The sequence below is a fragment of the Myxine glutinosa genome, chromosome 11 (genome assembly GCF_964187855.1).
Source record: "Myxine glutinosa chromosome 11, kmMyxGlut1.1, whole genome shotgun sequence".
In the NCBI taxonomy this organism is placed as follows: domain Eukaryota; kingdom Metazoa; phylum Chordata; class Myxini; order Myxiniformes; family Myxinidae; genus Myxine; species Myxine glutinosa.
The window spans coordinates 1,037,394-1,060,163 of record NC_136271.1 but is presented as its reverse complement, the minus strand read 5'-3'; the positions used below and the strand labels follow the sequence as shown (position 1 = coordinate 1,060,163).

At 43.8% G+C, this 22,770-nt stretch overlaps 1 long non-coding RNA gene across 1 annotated transcript; it reads left to right on the top strand.

Annotated features, from left to right (window-relative positions):
• Window positions 1-14: 14 nt before the first annotated feature.
• Window positions 15-18,347, top strand: LOC144894219 (uncharacterized). The gene is made up of 2 exons (XR_013624880.1): window positions 15-280; window positions 17,607-18,347. It is a non-coding gene; the product is annotated as an uncharacterized LOC144894219 (long non-coding RNA).
• The last annotated feature ends 4,423 nt before the right edge of the window (window positions 18,348-22,770 follow it).

The following is a 22,770-nucleotide window of genomic DNA, read 5'->3' as shown; positions in this document are numbered from 1 at the left end:
ACAAACCCGACGTCATTTCCGGCACGGACCAGGTCGCCTGCACATGAACGACCACTCAGGTGCTCGCTCGCTGTTTCATGTCGTCAGCTTCACCTTTCGGCTTTCGCACATGTGACCTCGGAATAAGGAGAATACTCCAAAGTTAAAGAGAACCATGTACCAGCCCCTCCTCCCCCTCCCTCTCCCCGTCCGCCCCCCTCCTCCTCGCCCCCCACCACCCATTCCACGTTGATGCACCAGGACATCATGGTACCTGGAATCAACACGACCTGGGTCAGAGGTAACTCCGAAACACCGAAAACACATTAAACACCGAAAACACCTTCTTCTTCTTTTCTTTCTTTTTTTTATACACAAGATCGAGGCTCGTGGAAGAGCACATTAAACATACCTTCGCACAAACACAAAAAACATAAACGGACACATACAACATAACATGTGGAAGGGGAGACAAGATGGGGAGAGAGAGGGAAGCACATAAGCACAACAGCAGATAAGGTAGGGGGCTGTGGGGGTGGGGTGGGGGTGAAGGGGTATACGGTTCCAGAGATTCAAGATTCTATTATTACATGTCCCACACAAATATAAGGCAGTAAAATTCTTAAGTATTGGCTCCTCGACTTTGCAGCAACAATGAATAAAATAACAATATAGAATAAGAAATAGCAACAATAATAACAATATATAATAAGAATAAGGAGTAAGTAGCAGCTCTAATAATAATAAGTAGCAGTTTTTCATTAATAAAGTGATAACAGCGACAATAACATAAGAACAATAAGTCAGTCGAGAATAATAATGGTAAATAGCAGCAATAATAATAATAAGTAGCAGTTTTTCATTAATAAAGTGATAACAGCGACAATAACATAAGAACAATAAGTCAGTCGAGAATAATAATGGTAAATAGCAGCAATAATAATAATAATAAGTAGCAGTTTTTTATTAATAAAGTGATAACAGCGACAATAACATAAGAATAATAATAGTCAGTCGAGAATAATAATGGTAAATAGCAGCAGCAATAATAATAATAAGTAACAGTTTTTCATTAATAAAGTGATAACAGCGACAATAACATAAGAATAATAATAGTCCGTCTAGAATAATAATGGTAAACAGCAGTAATAATAATAATAATAATTAGCAGTTTTTCATTAATAAAGTGATAACAGCAACAATAACATAAGAATAATAACAGTCAGTCGAGAATAATAATGGTAAATTGCCGCAATGATAATAATAATAATAATAAGTAGCAGTTTTTCATTAATAAAGTGATAACAGTGACAATATCATAAGAATAATAATAGTCAGTCGAGAATAATAATGGTAAATAGCAGCAATGATAATAATAATAATAATAAGTAGCAGTTTTTCATTAATAAAGTGATAACAGCGACAATAACATAAGAATAATAATAGTCAGTCGAGAATAATAATGGTAAATAGCAGCAATAATAATAATAAGTTGCAGTTTTTCATTAATAAAGTGATAACAACGACAATAACATAAGAATAATAATAGTCAGTCGAGAATAATAATTGTAAATAGCAGCAATAATAATAATAAGTAGCAGTTTTTCATTAATAAAGTGATAACAGCGACAATAACATAAGAATAATAATAGTCAGTTGAGAATAATAATGGTAAATAGCAGCAATGATAATAATAATAATAATAATAAGTAGCAGTTTTTCATTAATAAAGTGATAACAGCGACAATATCATAAGAATAATAATAGTCAGTCGAGAATAATAATGGTAAATAGCAGCAATGATAATAATAATAATAATAAGTAGCAGTTTTTCATTAATAAAGTGATAACAGCGACAATAACATAAGAATAATAATAGTCAGTCGAGAATAATAATGGTAAATAGCAGCAGCAATAATAATAATAAGTAGCAGTTTTTCATTAATAAAGTGATAACAACGACAATAACATAAGAATAATAATAGTCAGTTGAGAATAATAATGGTAAATAGCAGCAATAATAATAATAATAATAAGTAGCAGTTTTTCATTGATAAAGTGATAACAGCGACAATAACATAAGAATAATAATAGTCAATCGAGAATAATAATGGTGGATAGCAGCAATAATAATGGTAAATAGCAGCAATAATAAAGTGATGAACAGTGATAATAAAGTGATAACAGCGGCAGTAATAGAAATATATGTTGTGTGTTGCAGTCAGACAGGCAACAGGTCACCGGCAATCAGTGTTCATTGTTCATGAGCCTGATTGCCTGATGAAAAAAACTGTCTCTTAGCCTGTTAGTTCGGGCCTTGAGGCTGCGATACCGCTTGCCGGACGGTAACAGCTGAAACAGTCCGTGGTTGGGGTGGTTGGGGTCTTTTATAATCCTACGGGCTTTTCTGACACACTGCCCATTGTATACAGTCACGTGAAAAAGTAAGTACACCCCATGTAAAGTTTTGACTTTTTCAACATATTGTTACGGAAATGGGGGATGGCTCTCCCGTTAGCAAGGGGGGGTTAATCCCCTTGTCCTGTTAAGCTGGCCGTCTCCGCCGGTCCTGGTGCTTGTAACGCTCCTTTGCGAGGTGGGATTGATCAGGGTTATTGGTCAAGGTGTTCTCCCGAATACCTTCACCAATCACTCCGAAAAACATGGAGACAAGTACCGCTCGAACCCCGGTTTTATATGTTCTCATTGCCAAGCGGTTTTAGCAACACGACGTTCGAGCCATTAACAAAGACTAAACCTGATTCATATGCGTTGGCCAAATCGTGTCACAGGTACTCAATGGGGGAAATCACAAAGACGATCGGATGTGGAAGAAGAAGCCAAAGTAAGGAGGAACAGGAATTTATTAACCAATTATGTACACAATCAAAAAAAACCAAGGGAGAAGGAAAGATACGAAAATAATTATAGAAGAGGAAGAAGACACAGTGCAATTCTAGCTTATCTATACAGGCTTAACTTATTCCCAAGACAACACAGACAGACAGACGACAGTCAGACTTACACGAATGGGGAATTCTCAGGCAGGAATGGCGGGAAGGATGCGAAGGTGGGACCACAGGGCACAGCAAGCGGGTCCGCTCCAGGCGGGAAGCGAAGAGCCGGCAGTTCCTCGTATTCGGCTTTACACCGCACACCGGCAGGGTCACTCGCTGCCCCGTCAGGGCTTCACGCGGCTGGTTGAAATGGGGCTGGTTGAAGCGGCTCTCTGCAGAAATCTCTCTTGTGCAGAACTCAGCTGGGTCACGCATCTGCCGCGAAAAGGCTTGTGTGTGCGCTTATATCGCGCATGGCGCCATGATCCGCCAACTCCTATGCCACGCCTCCGGTTTTTGCTCACCTCAGCGCTGATTGGTGGGCAAGGGCTCTTTGGCTCCACCTTTTATGACGAGGTGGTGCCACGCCCGTGATCCGGCGGCTCCTGCCCCTTCCTTGGCCTCGTGTGCGATGGAGTCTTGGGGTGAAAATAATGGTAATGAAAACCGCCCAATGCAACGGCGGCCAACGCCGCCGAAAACAGCCCAACTGTCACTTGCATTTTGAGGAGACGATTTGGGGGAAACTTGAAAGGGGAACTATCTTATTTCATTTGGTGCAATGCAATGTCAACTAGTGGAAAACAGAGCCTTAACTGATACACATAATAAAGAAATAACTATAGAGAGGTTCTATGATTGGCTACGTGCTTGTACATGGACTAGCTAATGGGACGACCTTTGACCTTTACACAAATGGAGGTATTTACAGACTTGGCATTTAATATGGAATATTTTTTTTTTTCTTGACTTGGGTTTCCTTTCTGAACTCAGAATATCAATCTGGTGAGTTTCTTTTATGCTTCGGTGATTTCTTTGTTAAAAGAACCATGTCACTGATTGTCTGTCGCAGCAAGAAGTCAATAACAGGATTATATCACAGGTGGCGTGACAAAATGTACGGACAGGTACATTTGACGATTGGCTTCACAATCGGGTATATAAGGGTTGTTGCGTTCTGCATTAGTGGAAAACAACTGCTGCACGTCTCCAACAGTTATTGCCGCTTCCTCTGGAGATGGTCCGTCAACTCGACAATGCTGTTTGTCATGGAGTGGTGGCTTTACGAAATTCCGGCATGAAACAGTGTGCTATTGCTCGGCAGTATGGCATCACTCAAGGTCAGGTGTCAAAGATCCCGAAACGAAATGCTCAGAGGGGTGTCCCTCCTCCAATATCGAGGCCAGGACGTCCCCGCAGAACCACAAGGAGGGATGATCGCCAGCTGCACCGGTTAGTCCGCAATGGCCGTACCAAGTCAGCTATTCGGCTTACGGCTGAGTGGCAGCAACTGACAAATGTGCCTGTATCCAGAAGGCTAGTCAACCAACGACTTGTTCAAGCAGGCTATCGTGCCAGGCGTCCCCTGAGAATGCCACGCCTGACAAGACAACGCCGCCAGCACCGATTGCAGTGGGCCAGAGAGCACCGTCAATGGCAGCCAGGACACTGGAATCACATGATCTTCAGTGACGAGTCTTGAGTTCTGGTCTATCGTCAAGATGGCCATGTCTGAGTGCGCAGACAAGTGCATGAAGCCTACAACGAAGATTGTATAGTGCCAAGAGTCCAAGCTGGAGGTGGTGGGGTGACCGTTTGGGCTGCTTTTCATGCAGGGGGCAAAACTGACCTGGTTGTTCCGAATGGAAACCTGAACCAGTTCAAGTACAGGGCCATTCTGGAAGAAACATTGCTTCCATTTGCTCGTGTAGCCTTTCGAGGAAACTTTGTCTTCCAAGATGACAATGCACGGACTCATCATGCTCGCATGATCGAACACTTTCTTGCTGACCGTGGTGTAGAGCATATGGAGTGGCCTGCCATGTCCCCGGATATGAATCCGATAGAGAACTTGTGGGCAGAATTAACGCGTCAAATCGACAACTTGGACCAGCAGCCGACCTCTGTGCGTGAATTGCAGCAGGCTATTGTCACTGCATGGCAAGCGATTCCTGTCCAAACCTTGGCAAATCTCGTGAACAGCATGCCTCAACATGTACGTGCTCTCCTGAATGCTCGTGGGGGTTACACGAAGTACTGAACTGTAATTTTACTGGCCGTAATCCCAGTCATAATTTAACTTTTGTTTTTGTTAAGAAAAAATTTGGCTAATGTGCAAAATAAAGAAATACTTCTGGAAAACGTACAGAAGTTTAACACAGTACTGTCCGTGAATTGAGTTCAATATCAGTTTACATCACTTTCAAGGATCAATTTATTTGCTTCGAAATGTCAAATGTGGTTTTTGTTTCTTTTAAAGGTCACGTTAACAAAATCTAGAATAATTTCAACATAATTCCAATGAACTTTTGGTTCTAAGTCAACTTGAAAAGTAAGTTCACCCCAACAAAAAAAATATTCCATATTAAATGCCAAGTCTGTACAAAGAATTACTATTTACAGAGGGTGATATTTACAACAATTACAGGATTCTCAAATCCGCAACAATATTTCAACATACAGCTATTTGATCTTCATTTCAACAATATTGATAGATAAAGGTGATATAATATAACAAATATCATGAAACATTTACGCTTTGTAGTCCATTCTATAATTTAAATAAACATAAATGCAAATTTCGCATGTGGAAAAAGTAAGTACGCCCTTGGCTCTAATAGGTGGTATTGCCCCCTTTGGCAGAAACAACCTCAAGTAGGCGTTTCTTATAACTGTCTACCAGTCTCTGACATCGACTGGGAGAAATTTTTGCCCACTCCTCCATGCAGAATTCTTTCAGCTGTGCGATGTTTGAGGGGTTTCTTGCATGCACAGGTCGTTTCAAATCCCCCCACACCATCTCGATGGGATTTATATCCAGGCTTTGACTTGGCCATTTCAGAACCCTCCATTTCTTTCTTTTCAGCCATTCCTTGGTGGATTTACTGGTATGTTTAGGGACATTATCATGTTGCAAGGTCCACCTTCGGCTGAGCTTCAACTTTCCGACAGATGGCCTCACATTATCCTCAAGCACCCTCTGGTACAATGAAGAATTCATAGTGGATTCTATGATGGTGAGCTGACCAGGCCCTGATGCAGCAAAGCTGCCCCAAACCATAATATTTCCACCACCATGCTTTACAGTTGGTATCAGGTTCTTGTGGTCAAATGCTGTCTTTCGTTTTCGCCAAACATGTCTTCTGGTCCTGTGGCCAAATAGCTCTACCTTTGACTCATCTGTCCAGAGCACATTGTCCCAGAAGTGCTGGTCTTTGCCTCGGTGTACATTGGCAAACTTTAGTCTTGCCCTGATGTTCTTCTGGACAGCAAAGGTTTCCTCCTGGCACACCTCCCATGTAGATCAAATTTGTGCAGCCTCTTTCTAATGGTAGACTCGTGCACTTTGACATCAACAGTGGCAAGAGCTACCTGTAGGTCCCGTGATGACATTCTGGGGTTCTTAGAGACTTCTTTCAGCATCTTGCGGTCTGCTCTCGGGCTGAATTTGCTGTGGCTGCCTGGCAGTTGTTTGGAATCTTCTCCACTTGTAGATGATCTTCCGGACAGTCGAATGATTGATTTCAAATTGTTTGAAGATTTAAAAAAAATCCCAATCCCAGACTCGTAGGCATCTATAACCTTCTTTCTGAAGGCCTCAGAGAGCTCTCGGCATGGTGACGCCGCACACTTAAACAACAAAGAGCAAACCAAACTAAATATCTGAGGTTTAAATAAGACAGGTTCCTCCAAGATCCTCTCTAACGATGTCCTAATCATTTGCACCTGAGGTGGTGCACCTGATTCTAATTTTAGGTATTTGAAGTAGTGATAAATGTCGAGGTGTACTTACTTTTTCCACATGCGAAATTTGCATTTATGTTTATGTAAATTATATAATGGACTACAAAATGTAAATGTTTCATGATATTTGTTATATTATATCACCTTTATCTATCAATATTGTTGAAATGAAGATCAAATAGCTGTATATTGAAATATGTTGAAAAAGTCCAAACTTTACATGGGGTGTACTTACTTTTTCACGTGACTGTATATCTTGGATGGAGGGAAGCTCACATCCACTGATGCGCTGGGCTGACCAGCCTCCTCAGCGCTTTGCGGTTGAGGGCAGTGCAGTTCCCATACCAGGCAGTGATGCACCCAGTCAGGATGCTCTCTATTGTGCCTTTGTAGAAGGCCCGTAGGATATTCGGCCCCATGCCGAACTTCTTCAGCCGTCTGAGGTGGAAGAGGCGTTGCTGAGCCTTTTTCACCACTTGACTGGTGTGCTCGTTCCAAGTGAGGTCCTCGGTGATGTGGATGCCGAGGAACTTGAAACTGCTGACTCTCTCAACAGCAGGCCTGTTGATGGCGATGGGGTCCAGCCTATCTCCTCTCTTCCTTAATTCCACGATCAGCTCCTTTGTTTTCTTGATGTTGAGAGAGAGGTTGTTTTCCTGGTACCACTGTGTCAGGTTGTTGACCTCTCTCCTATAGGCCGTCTCGTCCCTGTCGGTGATCAGGCCTATCACTGTTGTGTCGTCGGCGAACTTAATCACTGAGTTGGAGCTGTGCGTTGCCACACAGTCATGGGTGTACAGGGAGTAGAGGAGGGGGCTCAGTACACAACCCTGCGGGGCTCCTGTGTTGAGGGTCAGAGGGACAGAGGTGTTGGAGCCCATCCTCACCACCTGGCATCGACCAGACAGAAAGTTCAGGATCCAGCTGCACAGGCTGGGGTTAAATCCTAGGCCCCTTAGCTTGGTATCGAGTCTGGAGGGGACTATTGTATTGAATGCTGAACTGTAATCTACAAACAGCATCCTCACATAGGAGTTCCTCTTCTCCAGGTGGGTGAGGGCAGTGTGGAGTGTTGTGGCTATGGCATCGTCCATGGATCTGTTTTGCCAGTAAGCAAATTGGTGGGGTCTAGGGTGGGTGGTAACATGCTACGGATAAGATCCTTAACCAGCTTCTCAAAGCATTTGCTCACTACGGGAGTGAGGGCAACAGGACGCCAGTCATTTAAGCACGTTACCTTACTTTTCTTCGGCACTGGAACAATGATGGATGACTTAAAGCAGGAGGGGACTGTACACGTAGAAAGGGAGAGGTTGACTATGTCCATAAACACACCAGCCAGCTGCGCCGCGCACTCTCTAAACACTCGGCCTGGGATGCCATCTGGTCCAGCCGCCTTGCGGATGTTGATGTGCCTGAATGCCTTGCGTACGTCGGCCTCGGTGACGGCCAGAGTGCTGGACGGGTCGGCGGTGGTGGTGACTCCCTCCAGGACGTTTGTGTTATGAACCTCAAAACAGGCGTAAAAAACATTTAGCTCGTCTGGTAGGGTGGCTGCAACGTTAGCTACACAGCTGGGACTCCCTTTAAAGTCCGATATTATGTGTAGTCCCTGCCACATACTACGTGAGTCATTACCACTTAGCTGTGTCTCAATCTTTTCTCTGTATTTTCGCTTTGCTGCCCTGATCGCTCTGCGAAGGTCGCAGCGGGTTTTCTTTACTTCCGCTTCGTCTCCCGAGGCGAAGGCGGGAGAAAAGAGGAATGAAGGAGTGAAGGTGAGCAGAAAGTCTTGGTTTTGCCAGTTTCACCAGAAGAGGGTTGCTGTCAGATCTTGTGTGCTGTAGGAATATTTGGGGGACAGAGCACAGACCGAACAGGGGGAGCTAGGCCTGAGAGGAGTCAGTAGAAGACAGAAAGACCACCTACCTGCCTGTGGTGAGCGAGTGGTAGACCCTCAGAGTTAGCTGCATCGCGGGAGATTCCAATGATTCTGAAAGCTTTGGTTTCAACCACGTGAAGACGAGCTAGGTGTGAGGTAGGAGCACCGGCCCAGAGGGGAGAGTAGGATTCCATTGAGCTGCGGATGAAAGCCTTGTATGTGGTGAGGAGGTCAGGTGTGCCAAAGAAGGACCTCGCATGATGGAGGATGCCCAGTCGTCGACTGGCTTTGGAGGCCAGCTTGGAAATGTTGTTTTCCCAGGAAAGATCATGGCAGATAGTGAGACCCAAAGGCTTGAGTGCCAGAACTTCTTGGAGAGGATTGTTCAGAAAGTAGATGGGAAGGTTTGTCCAGTCGGTCTTTTTGTAGAGACATAGTAAGAATGTGAGATTTGTCAGGATTGAAAGACATGTTCCACTTGTTTGCCCAGTCTGTGATTTTGTCCAGGTCTGCAGAGAGTGAGAAGGCTGCAGACTGCCGATCTGAGGGATGAGGTATGGAGTGGCAGAGAGTGGAGTCATCAGCAAAGAGATAGAGAGGATTTTCCAGTGACCGAAAGATCATTGATGAAGATTAGAAAAATCACAGGGCCCAGAATACTGCCTTGGGGAACTCCAGCCTGAACAGGAAGGGGAGATGAGAGAAACCCATTCAGGGCCACACGTTGACTGCGACCGGAGAGTAAGTCGGCAAGCCATGCGTGGATATTTCCATGGATACCATCGGAGGAGAGTTTGGAGAGCAGAGCGGGGTGCCAGACCGTATTGAAGGCACATGATATGTCAAGAGAGACAGCTCTGATATCCTGTTTGACATTGAGGACCTCCATCCATTGTTGAGAAAGCAGAAGCAGCATGTCCAGAGTAGAGTGACCAGGTCTGAAACCAATTTGATGATCAGAGATCAAGCCATTGGAGAAGAGGAAGGATTTGATGTCAGAAGCAATGATGGATTCCATGACTTTGCCGAAAATTGGGAGAAGGCTGATTGGTCTGTAGTTGCAAGGATCTGTTTTTGCAGCTTTCTTGTGTGAAGCGGTAATGTTGGCTGATTTCCAAGCTGATGACCTTGAGCAAAAGAGAGGGTGAAGAGAACAGAGAGAGGGAGTGAAAGAGCGGCAGAGCAGGATTTTTGGACCCGTGGGCTGATGCTGTCAGCTCCAGTTGCAGAAGCAGTGTCGAGGTTTTTTTTTTTTTTTTTTTGTATACATGATCGAAGCTCGTGAAAGAGCTAACATTAATCACACAAAAAGTGAAACTGACACATAAAACAAAATAAGGGGGGCAGTAGACAATATGGGGGAGAGGAGGAAGGACATTTTAGAGCAGGGAGATCGAGAGAAATGTGGGATGAGAGGGCTTGGGGGGAGTTGGGAGAGATATAAAACATATGGACACTGCAAGAACTTCCAGGAAAGAAGTTGGACTTTCAAAAAAGTGTATCTGGGGTGAATTAGTGGGGGTAGAAAAGATCAAGGTTTTGGATGGGGGAAGATAAGAGATGGTGGTGAACAGCTGTTTTGAAGACCTGGAGGGAGGAGTGGGATTGAAGGGAGTGGGGGAGTTTGTTCCAGAGGCGGGAGAAAAGGGGAATGAAAGAGTGAAGGTGAGCAGAGAGCCTAGATTTTGGCAGTTTAACCATAAGAGGGTTGCTGGCAGATCTTGTGCGACCTGTAGGAATATTTGGGGGAGAGAGCACGGAGCCTGGTGTTGGCGTCGCGGTCAGGGTGCAGGCTTGGGATCCTAGGATCCTGGGTTCGAATCCCGGTCGATCGCTGAATTAACGCCAGGGGGGTTGACTCAGCCTGTCATCCTTCCGAGGTCGGCAAATTGAGTACCAGCTTGCTGGGATGAATGATCACTGTGTGTACAGAATAGGCACACTGTATCCCTGCACATCGAAGAGCGTGACCAAGGGTTGGCGTCAGGAAGGGCATCCGGCCATAAAAACATTGCCTCAAACAGGGAACCATGATTGTCATGGGGCCCGCAAGGCTAACCCCCGCTGTAGTGGGGAAAAATGGCCTTAAAACGATCATTCATTTTCATTCATTCAGCACAGAGAGAGCTGGGGGGGCAAGGCCGGAGAGGAGTCAGTAGAAGACAGAAAGAGCACCAACCTGCCTGTGGTGAGTGAGTGAAAGGCCGTTGGAGTTAGCTTCATCGCAGGAGATTCCAATCATTCTGTCCACATTTGAGGTAAGAGAAGGGATGGAAGGGGAACAAACACCAGAAACGGATTTGACAAAACGCCAACAGGATTCAGAGGAGGGAGACATGTTTGAGAGTTCAGCATTGAGAGTAGAGAGATAGTTTCCTGGCTCTCCTGAGGGTAGACACACACTTGCTCCGTGCTTTGTGGAAGGAACGGAGATTACATTCCGTTGGATGTCCCTTCCATGAGGTGAAGGCAAGTTGTTTTAGGGCAGCTGCCTCACCACAAGATTCCGTGTACCATGGACAGGAGGAAGGGTAAGACAACTGAAGACAAGATGCGATAAAACTGTGCATGAGAGAGAGCAATTTACTTTGGAAGAATTCCCAGGATGAGTTGATATTCGAGGCAGTAGAGATGGGAGACCAGTCCAGATGATTGATGGCTGCTTGAAGACCGTGCCAGATGGCCTGATTGAACTGCCAGGCTCGTCGACGCTGAGGAGGCCATCTGAGAATGGCCAGAGAGATGTCCACTTTAACAAGCACATGATCAGATGAGCCGATTGGAGCAGAAGAAGAGTCGCAGACATTTGCAAGGAATTTGGTCATGACCAAGTCTAGAAGAGATGATATACCGTTGACTGAGATCCGGGTCGGGAAATTGACAGATTGTGTCAGTCCCAATGAGCAGAAGTCCTTTGCTGAGGCGCCATTGCTCGTGAGAGAGGTACCCAGACCCAGTCAGCTGGCATGATGATAATTGAAGTCGCCACATATGAGGAAGAGAGAGTTGGGATGAGTGGATAGAAGTTGGTCCATGTTGTCAGTCAGCGAGATGTAAATGGAGTCATCACTGTTTGGAGGACGGTACAAAACACATCTGAACAAAACGTAGGAGCGGAGAGGAAGCCGGAGCCATAGGTACTCCTGGGGGTGTGGTGGAGAGAGGGCAGTGCAAGGAGAGTGAGGAAGAGAGTTTTTGATAAAGATAGCAACCCCACCACCAGGACGAGGCTCAGGTCTATCATACCGGAGGAGGGAGTAACCAGGAAGAGATATTAAGGAATGAGAGATGTCTTGAAGGAGGAAAGTTTCTGTTGAGCAGATCAAGTCTGGATTGTCTGAAGCAACCTGTATGGAGAGATCAGTCAGGTTTGAACGAAGGTCCCGGATGTTTGAGGTCCATACTGTTAAGGAAGAAGGAGGGGGGGGGGGGACATCGGATACAGGACAAGGGAGGGGTAGGGAAAGATGAGGGAGGAGAGTGAGAGGTAGGGAGAGCTGTTTACAGTGTGTCGGAGATTGCAGGAGAGCCAGGGGAAGGGGAAGGATGAGGACAAAAGTTTTGATGGTGATGGAATGAGGCACAGAGAGGAGTTGTTTGAGTGGGGCAGAGTGAAGTAGAAGGTTGGAGGATGTGGAGGTATGAGTTGAAAGGGATAGGAAGTTGGGAGGAGGCAGCTTTGTGGAGGAGTTAAGAGGCAACTTTGAGGAGGAGGGGTGAGAGGGGGAAATTGAAGAAAAATGGTGAGGGGGGATTTTAAAGGGGAGGGCTGAGGGGAGATTTGAGGGGGAGGGGTGACAGGGGAGATTTGAGGGGGAGAGTTGACGGGGGAGATTTGAGGAGGAGGGGTGAGGGGAGATTAGAAGGGGAGGGGTGAGTTGGGAGTTTTGAAGTGGATGGGTGAGGGGGAGATTTGAGGGATTTGGGTGACGGGGGAGATTTGAGGAGGAGGAGTGAGGGGAGATTAGAAGGGGAGGGGTGAGTTGGGAGTTTTGAGGGATTGGGGTGAGGTGGAGATTTGAGGGATTGGGGTGACGGGGGAGAATTGAGGAGGAGGAGTGAGGGGAGATTAGAAGGGGAGGGGTGAGTTGGGAGTTTTGAGGGATTGGGGTGAGGTGGAGATTTGAGGGATTGGGGTGACGGGGGAGATTTGAGGAGGAGGAGTGAGGGGAGATTAGAAGGGGAGGGGTGAGTTGGGAGTTTTGAGGGATTGGGGTGAGGTGGAGATTTGAGGGATTGGTGTGACGGGGGAGAATTGAGGAGGAGGAGTGAGGGGAGATTAGAAGGGGAGGGGTGAGTTGGGAGTTTTGAGGGATTGGGGTGAGGTGGAGATTTGAGGGATTGGTGTGACGGGGGAGAATTGAGGAGGAGGAGTGAGGGGAGATTAGAAGGGGAGGGGTGAGTTGGGAGTTTTGAGGGATTGGGGTGACGGGGGAGAATTGAAAGTTTTGAAAGATTAAATGAAATCGAACATTTATTACAAACTGGGTTTCAAATCAGAGATCCGTTTGAGAACGTTTGAGGGGTGGAATGAAAGTGAGAGAATGAAGTGAGAGAACTTTCTTCAGAAAATGAAGAAATGAAAGAACTGTACGAGATGGAATTTTTTTTTTTGGGATGGAAAGATTTAATGAGCAAATTGATTGCAGCCTTTTGAAAAGGAACAAAAAAAGCGAATTATTGTATACAAAGGAATACAACATGGCAGGGGGGGGGGGGGGGGGTTAAACATTTAAAAGTAAAAACGTCGATTCAATATGTGGACGCGGGCGAGGGAGCGGACACCGCGAGGAGAGAAGGTAATTATTATTATTTTTAAACAATTGCGTTGCATTTCAGTCATCAAACAAAGAGTAAGAGGTTAGGGGGGTAGGGGTAGGGTAGGTACCGGGTGAAAAAAACATGTTAAACACCTTCAACACCTCCAACACATTAAACACCTCAAACATGTTAAACACCTTCAACACATTCAACACCTCAAACATGTTAAACACCTTCAACACAATCAACACCTCAAACATGTCAAACACCTCCGACAGATTAAACACCTCAAACATGTTAAACACCTTCAACACAATCAACACCTCAAACATGTCAAACACCTCCGACAGATTAAACACCTCAAACATGTTAAACACCTTCAACACATTAAACACTTCAAACATGTTAAACACCTTCAACACATTAAACACCTCAAACATGTTAAACATCTTCAACACCTCCAATACATTAAACACCTCAAACATGTTCAACACCTTCAACACCTTAAAAACCTCAAACATGTTAAACACCTTCAACACCTCCAACACATGAAACACCTCAAACATGTTAAACACCTTCAATACATTCAACACCTCAAACATGTCAAACACCTCCAACACATTAAACACCTCAAACATGTTAAACACCTTCAACACATTAAACACTTCAAACATGTTAAACACCTTCAACACATTAAACACCTCAAACATGTTAAACATCTTCAACACCTCCAATACATTAAACACCTCAAACATGTTAAACACCTTCAATACATTCAACACCTCAAACATGTCAAACAACTCCAACACATTAAACACCTCAAACATGTTAAACACCTTCAACACATTAAACACTTCAAACATGTTAAACACCTTCAACACCTTAAAAACCTCAAACATGTTAAACACCTTCAACACCTCCAACACATTAAACACCTCAAACATGTTAAACACCTTCAACACCTCCATTACATTAAACACCTCAAACATGTTGAACACCTTCAACACATTAAAAACCTCAAACATGTTAAACACCTTCAACACATTAAACACTGCAAACATGTGAAACACCTTCAACACCTTCAACACCTCCAACACATTAAACACCTCAAACATGTTAAACACCTTCAACACCTCCATTACATTAAACACCTCAAACATGTTAAACACCTCAAACATGTTAAACATCTTCAACACATTAAACACCTTCAACATGTTAAACACCTCAAACATGTTAAACATCTTCAACACCTCCAATACATTAAAAACCTCAAACATGTTAAACACCTTCAACACATTAAACACCTCAAACATGTTAAACATCTTCAACACCTCCAATACATTAAACACCTCAAACATGTTAAACACCTTCAACACATTAAACACCAAAATCATGTTAAACACCTCCAATACATTAAACACCTCAAACATGTTAAACACCTTCAACACATTCAACACCTCAAACATGTTAAACACCTTCAACACATTAAAAATCTCAAACATGTTAAACACCTCAAACATGTTAAACATCTTCAACACCTCCAATACATTAAACACCTCAAACATGTTAAACACCTTCAACACATTCAACACCTCAAACATGTTAAACACCTTCAACACCTCCAATACATTAAAACCTCAAACATGTTAAATATCTTCAACACCTCCATTACATTAAACACCTCAAACATGTTAAACATCTTCAACACCTCCAATACATTAAACACCTCAAACATGTTAAACACCTTCAACACATTAAACACCTCAAACATGTTAAACACCTTCAACACATTAAACACCTCAAACATGTTAAACACCTTCAACACATTAAACACCTCAACCATGTTTAACACCTTCAACACCTCCAACACATTAAACACCTCAAACATGTTAAACACCTTCAACACCTTCAACACATTAAACACCTCAAACATGTTAAACACCTCCAACACATTAAACACCTCAAACATGTTAAACACCTTCAACACCTCCAACACATTAAACACCTCAAACATGTTGAACACCTTCAACATGTTAAACACCTTCAACACGTTAAACACCTTAAACATGTTAAACACATTAAACACGTTAAATACCGAAAACACCTTAAACTCCTAAAACACGTTGTGGTTTTAGGAAACCGCTAAGACGCAATGGCGACCACCATACAAGTCCCTTTCGTATAGTAGGGGAGCCAGAGAGCAGAAATGTGCTGAAAAAGGGTTGAGGTAGTCATGGAAGAACATACTTTTGTCTTTGGTGTTTTTTGGTAGAATGGACCATGGTGCACATGTCTAGCGTGGCCTGCTTGGGCAACTCTCTTGCGAAAGTGCCGATTCGGCTGAATTTATCATCTGTTGACGTGGCAAATTTCAGCCCTAAAATTAGGGGTAGGGGAAATGTAAATGGCTATTTCACCATGTTGCAATTGTTGTATTGTAACATTGTCGGTATCATCATAAAGGTATTAGGCTGGGCTAAAAATTGGTATCAGAAAATTTTCATTGGGGTCACTGAGTACAGTTTTAGGGGTCAAAAGGTCACGCTCAGAAGGGTCAGGTGAAAATCTAGGGGTCAGGGGTATAAATGACCCCACTGTACCCAAACCCATAACAATAAATGAATGCCACTCGCACAAATTTAAGAGTACCATACAACCAGGTTTTTAATAATCAAGCGATGTGTGATGGGAATACAGGTTTTGAGAATTAACCCCTTAATGTCTTTGAGCAAAATCGAAAAATGGCGAAAATATAGGTTATTATAATGAAAGTGGTTTTGCACTACTTGCATGATTAAAACATGAGTATATTATAAATTGTATTGATAAAGTACATATCCTGACCATTTAAACCAATTTAACCCTTTGCTTGCCGATATTAACCCTTGTGTGTCTTTCACATTAACCCTTCGTGTCGTTTTACCATTTTTCATCTGTTACAATTTTATTGAAAATTTACAGAAGATGTTCAGTAACTATAGCTCTTTGATGTTAGTTGTTGATCCTACTTGTTCATTTTTATGTAAATATACACATCATTATCTTCAATTTGTGTGATGGGAGTGGCAGCTAAATCAAGCGACAATAGGCCAAAGGTAAGTGTTTAAGCCCAATGCGAACTCATTTAAAGGAGAGTCCCTAATGAGCCACCATACCTTAAAAACAAAGAGCTCTTCAGTGTGTCATTAATTGGAGGTGCAATTGACCTCTCATTTGTCATGCTTGAAAGAACCAGAAAATCTATCTGGAAATTAAAATTTAATCCATCACATCCTATAATCGTGAAATATGATAGACACCTCGTGTTACATAATCATAAAAGAAGTATTATGCCTCATTAACAGGTAATTAGTTTGCAGTGATTAGATTTTTTGGCTGTACTTTTGAGTACTTTAGGCTGGGCTTGTACATTATGTAACATGTGTACATTTTTATGGAATCTACGGAAGCCCATAAGGACACAGTTATTCAGTCCCCCTTCTGAGAGAATGCAGGCTAATTCTACCGGCATGATCATTATCCCATTTCTCGGTGGTGTGTTGGGGCAGAGTAGAGGATGCTTCCTTTCGATTTCCGGCCCGACCCCATATCCAATATGGCTGCCAGAGCCGCCATCTTGAATTTGGTTTCCGCCCACTAACTAAAGAATGCCTTGGCCGATTGATCCCATTTCTTACTGATGTGTTGGGGGTGGGTACAGGAAGCTTCCTTTTCATTTCAGGCCAAATCCCATATCCAATATGGCTGCCAGAGCCGCCATCTTGAATTTGGTTTCCGCCCACTAACTAAAGAATACCTTGGCCGATTGATCCCATTTCTTACTGATGTGTTGGGGGGTTGGTACAGGAAGCTTCCTTTTCATTTCAGGCCAAATCCCATATCCAATATGGCTGCCAGAGCTGCCATCTTGAATTTGGTTTCCACCCATTAACTAAAAAATGTCTTTGTCAGTTCATCCAATTTCTTAGTTGTGTGTTGCGCATGGATAGAGGAAGCTTCCTTTTGATTTCCAGCATGACTCTTCATCCAATATGGCCACACCACAGCTGCCATCTTGTTGCCATTTTCATTTTATGGCCGAGTAGTACAGCTCCCGATTTGCGGGGCTAGCGTCATTTTATTTTATTTCCATTGGCATGGTTGGATTTCACTGAAAATTTGACGCCTTGCACTTTGCCTTTCAGCTTCAAGTTACAACATCCAAAGTCTACCCATGGCAGAACTCACCGAGCTACAGTTTGGAAGGAAAAGCAAGAGTCCGTCTCTTCTCAAAACTGACTTTACTTGCTGCATAATATGTCAGAAAACCACCCATGATACCCTGCAGCAGGTGACTAACAACGGGTATGATACTCTCTTATACGCTGTGACACACCGCCATGATGACACTGCTAGTCGTCTCCAAGATGACATCATTTGCAGAGATGCATTTTTTGATAAACAACCAAAATATCACCGAAGATGTCGCAATATGTATACGAACAAGAAATCTGTTGATCAAAAGAAACGTTCCAAAACAACTGAGGATGATATTGTTGAGAAAACCAGATTGTCACCAGATCTTCAACTTCAAAGGCAGAATTTACCATGGTATGTTTCATCTGTGGCAAGGAGAGGGATAAAAAGGGTCAGCATAAACTGACCCTTGTCGCAACGAAAGATCGGGAGGACACTATATTGCAAAAAGCAAAAGAGTTGGATGACTTTGCAATGCTTCACATGATACATGGACATGGTGACGGTTGTATGGACTTAATTGCCAATGACTTTCGCTATCATAAATCATGCTTGACTTCATATTTGCTTCGATGTAGGCCTAGTGGTAGTGCACAAGATCAGTCAACTGATCCTGATAGTGTCGATGAGTGTAAATGTGCATTTGAAACAATCGTGTCGGAAGTTGAAAACAAATTGCTGAATGAGAATACTGTATACTTTGTGTCTCAGTTGCATGACATGGTAAGGCGAAGGTTGGCTGACAGAAAGGTGGAAAAAGCAGTTACGGATTCGTCACTTCCGTTGTTGTGGTTCTCATCCACTGTAAACATTTTTGGTTGCATGTGCTATTATTGTTATCATTTAGGTGAAATAGAGATTACTGTTTTCAAAAGGTAAAAAAAGTTGATATTTTAAAAAGAAACCGGAAACCGGATCAGGAACCGGACGAGGAAGAAGAGAAAGAAAGAAAAAAAAAGAAGAGGCGGAGCGAGTGAGGTCGGGGCAGAAGCCGAGCTGTTTGGAGGTCTGGAGTAAACGCTGGCCAACGGAGGTCACTAGCGAACTTTGGGGTTTCCTGGGAAAGGGATTCCTGTGACAGAGTTGTTATCGCTGTGACAGATAAACCTGCGTGACAGGTTTTGCGGTTGATTCCGAAGAGAATCATTGGACTGCCGTTACATCTCGAGAACGGACCGTTGGCCATTTTGCCTCGCGCTGATTTCGCATCGCTCCAGGTTTTTCACCTCGCTTCAACCATTTCACCGCATCCAGACGTAACCTGGTGTGTGTGCGTAACGTGGATTTTGAGTGGGAATTTGCGGTTCGTCGATTGGGAGCCGTTGAACGTCCATCCCCGAAGGTGTGATTTCCCAGCCGCCTCTTGAGGACACTTTTGCCTATCTTTGGCAGTGTGACTGTCAACTAAACGGGATTCTGGTCTCGATACAACATCGTTCTGACGATCACTGGAGCATGGATCGATTTTGGTTTGAAGCTGGGACAGAGACATTGGGAATGTTATTTTCGCTCACTTGGAGCACAGTGAGTTATATTGTACGAAACTGATGGTACCATCATAGGAATGATATATTGGTTGTACAATTGATTAATATTGTTATTGTACTGTTATTCTTGTGTGACCTTAATACAATACTTGTTTGTTGGTAACAATTGGTGTGGTTTCACCATTGATCTTTGACACACAGAATAACACATATTTCTGCCGTGACTCTTCTCGAGGCTCGGAGGTACACAGTGACCGGGGTTTGGGGAGGAGCACGTAAAAAGTCAACTGATCCTGATAGTGTCGATGAGTGTAAATGTGCATTTGAAACAATCGTGTCGGAAGTTGAAAACAAATTGCTGAATGAGAATACTTTATACTTTATGTCTCAGTTGCGTGACATGGTAAGGCGAAGGTTGGCTGACAGAAAGGTGGAAAAAGCAATGCTGTACAGTTCAAACCAACTGGTAAGGCAAATGGAAAACTATTTTGGGGATAAAATTGTCATTGTCCCCCAGGTTGGTACATCAAGGTTGTTGTGTTCTTCTGATTTATCACTGGCAACTGTTTTGTCTGAGGTGAAACAACTTAAAGGCAAGCTTGAAGAATGGGAATATATTGATGATGAGGGCTGATGAAAATGATGATGACCGAGGGAACGATGTTAATGTTCAAATCCAGCGAGAATCCTTCCTCACAGCAAAGGCCATACGAGGACAGGTGAAGGAAACTCAAAGGAGGACTGCCGCCCAGAATGATGTAGGAAACCCTGATCTGGATATATCGTACCAAGCACATCACAACTTGTTCCTACAGACTTTTACAATCATTTGTCCTGGATGCTTCTTGATGTACCCTTTGATGTTGGACCTGATGGACGTGTAGCACTGAGTCCAAAACAACACAAACAGGTGTTGAACATTAGCCAGGATGTCATTGCGGCCATGTCTACTATACCGACACCGAAACAAGTTGGCACTGCCCTGCACATCATCAAACAGACAAGGAGCAAAGACACTGTCACCCTACAACGTGCTACAATGGCAAGTCCAACGTTGCCCGATCCCACCGACTTTGGCCGGAATACCAAGAAAGGATACCTGCTGGCTACTTTGATAACAAAACCGTCAAAACCAGGTTTGCTGAAAACTAAATGCAAATGTCGCAAAGATAAATGTGGGCCACATTGCCCTTGCAGAAAAGCCAAAGTTTCATGCACCATGGCTTGTAACTGCTGCGGGGATCCACTGATGTGCACACTAATGGAGGAAAAAAAGGAAGATGTTCTATGAACATAAACGTCTCACTCATGATTCTTCATTCATAATATCAGCCTCATCATCCGAACTAAAATACTAACAGAAAGTTCATAAGCCTTGTATTGACACACCCTATTTTACTACATGTAGTAATTTATCATTAGAGGAATGATACTGTATGGATATGGTACATTTATCCCCACTTACCCTCATTAAATGTACATGAGAGATTCATTATCAAACCTTGTGAATATTTTAAGGCCTAATCTAACAAGAAAAGTGAATGCATACCCATGGTATGTTTGGTTTCGAGTTGAAAGTACCAGTTTGTAAACGAATGAACAGGGCTAACATGGTTTAAGTGAAACACCCAGAAGGGGTTAATATAGGCAAGGAAATGGTTAAATTAGTTTAAATGGTCAGGTTATATGCCTTATCAATACAATTTATAATATATTACATTATACACATGAGTTGATCATGCAAGTAGCGTGGAATCACTTCTATTTTAAAAAATCATATTTTTGCCATTTTTCGATTTTGCTCATAGACACGAAGGGGTTAATTCCCAAAACTTGTCTTCCCATCAAACATGGCTTGATTATTAAAAACTTTGTTATATAGTACTCTTAAATTTGTGTGAGTGGAAATTATTTATTTTTATTGGTTTGGGTACAATGGGGTCATTTATACCCCCGACCCCTAGATTTTCACCTGACCCTTCCGAGCGTGACCTTTTGACCCCTAAAACTGTACTCAGTGACCCCAATGAAAATTTTCTGATACCAATTTTTTGCCCAGCCTAATACCTTTATGATGATACCTAAAATGTTAGAACACAACAATTGCAACATGGTGAAATAGCCATTTACATTTCCCCTACCCCTAATTTTAGGGCTGAAATTTGCCATGTCAACAGATGATAAATTCAGCCTAATCGGCACTTTCGCAAGAGAGTTGCCCAAGCAGGCCACGCTAGACATGTGCACCATGGTCCATTCTACAAAAAAACACCAAAGAGAAAAGTATGTTCTTCCATGACTACCCCACTTCTAGATTCAGACCTTGGCTCCCCTACTACTTAGAATAGTTATTTCACAGCAGAAGATTATCGTAGTTGCTTCCCCTTATGCGGGTTAGTTTGTCATTATGCATTGGAGAATGGGTAGAGAGGCCCATCTTCTCCTAAGGGATAATTAACCGTACAGTGCATACAGGCTCGACAGCACATAATACCAGCAGGTGCTCTAATTTACCTATCGCGCCATTTGCATGTCTCACCATAGTCTGAGAAATGAGTGCAGCCATATGTCCCACAGGGCACAGAGAACGTAATGGTAAAAGTCCGTACGAGCAGCATTGGGAAGAGGAGACTCGTTATGAGATAAGTACAGTCCATACCAGCTTCATAGATGCTATGTGCTTGTGGTGTAGATGGCGGGTGTACCAGCAGTGATTGAAGAGAAGACCGTTCATTACGCCGGTCAGAAGGACCAAATGACGGCATCCGGCTACCAAGGGCTGATGGGATGAGGCAGCCAACCAATCAGGGCCTAGAATCCGACGACGGGCCTTCGAGAAGGCTGGTGACGAGGAGCGATAGGCCACCAATCAGGGCCTGAGGAACGTTCACAAACCTTTTGGTGGGCTAGTGGAGGCAGGGCAACGCGACGGCCTACCAATCAGCAGCCCAGGCTAGTGGGGGCAGGGCAACGTGACGGCCTACCAATCAGCAGCCCGAATACTTTCTAGAGTGGCCCCACCCTCGCCAGGGCCTTACTAAAAGGCCTCAGACTCTCTCTCTCTCTCTTGTTATCTCTCTTGTTGTCTCTCCCTGTCTGCCTGACTTTTCCTGATTGCTGCGTGGTGCTTGTGACTGACTTTGCCCATGTGTGGCTTGCATTGGTGAATCGAGCTGGGAGCCTTGGGGTGGAAGAGCAGGCTGCTCACTGGGCATCGTCAGTCGTGCAAAGTCCTTCCTTGGCACACCTGAACTCCTATCCACCAACAAGGCCTTCATCCGCAGCTTGATGAAGTACTACTCTCCTCTCTAGGCTGTCTCCTGTGCCTCAAATCCTGCTCAGTTTGGCACCATGGAAACCAAGGCCTTCAAGATAATTGGGATCTCCTGCGATGAAGCTGAGTCTATGGGTCTATCACTTCCCCATCGCAGACAGGTTGGTGGTCTCTCTGCCTTCTATCACCTCCTTTCTGGTCTTGCACCCTCTGCTCTTTCTGTGCTTTGGTCCCCCCCCCCCCCAACCTCCTCCCCCATGTTTCTGTCAAGCACGCACTGTCCGTCATCAACCCCCTTCTGGTGAAACTACCTAAGTCCAGGATCACTGCTGACTATCATTCGTTCCACTT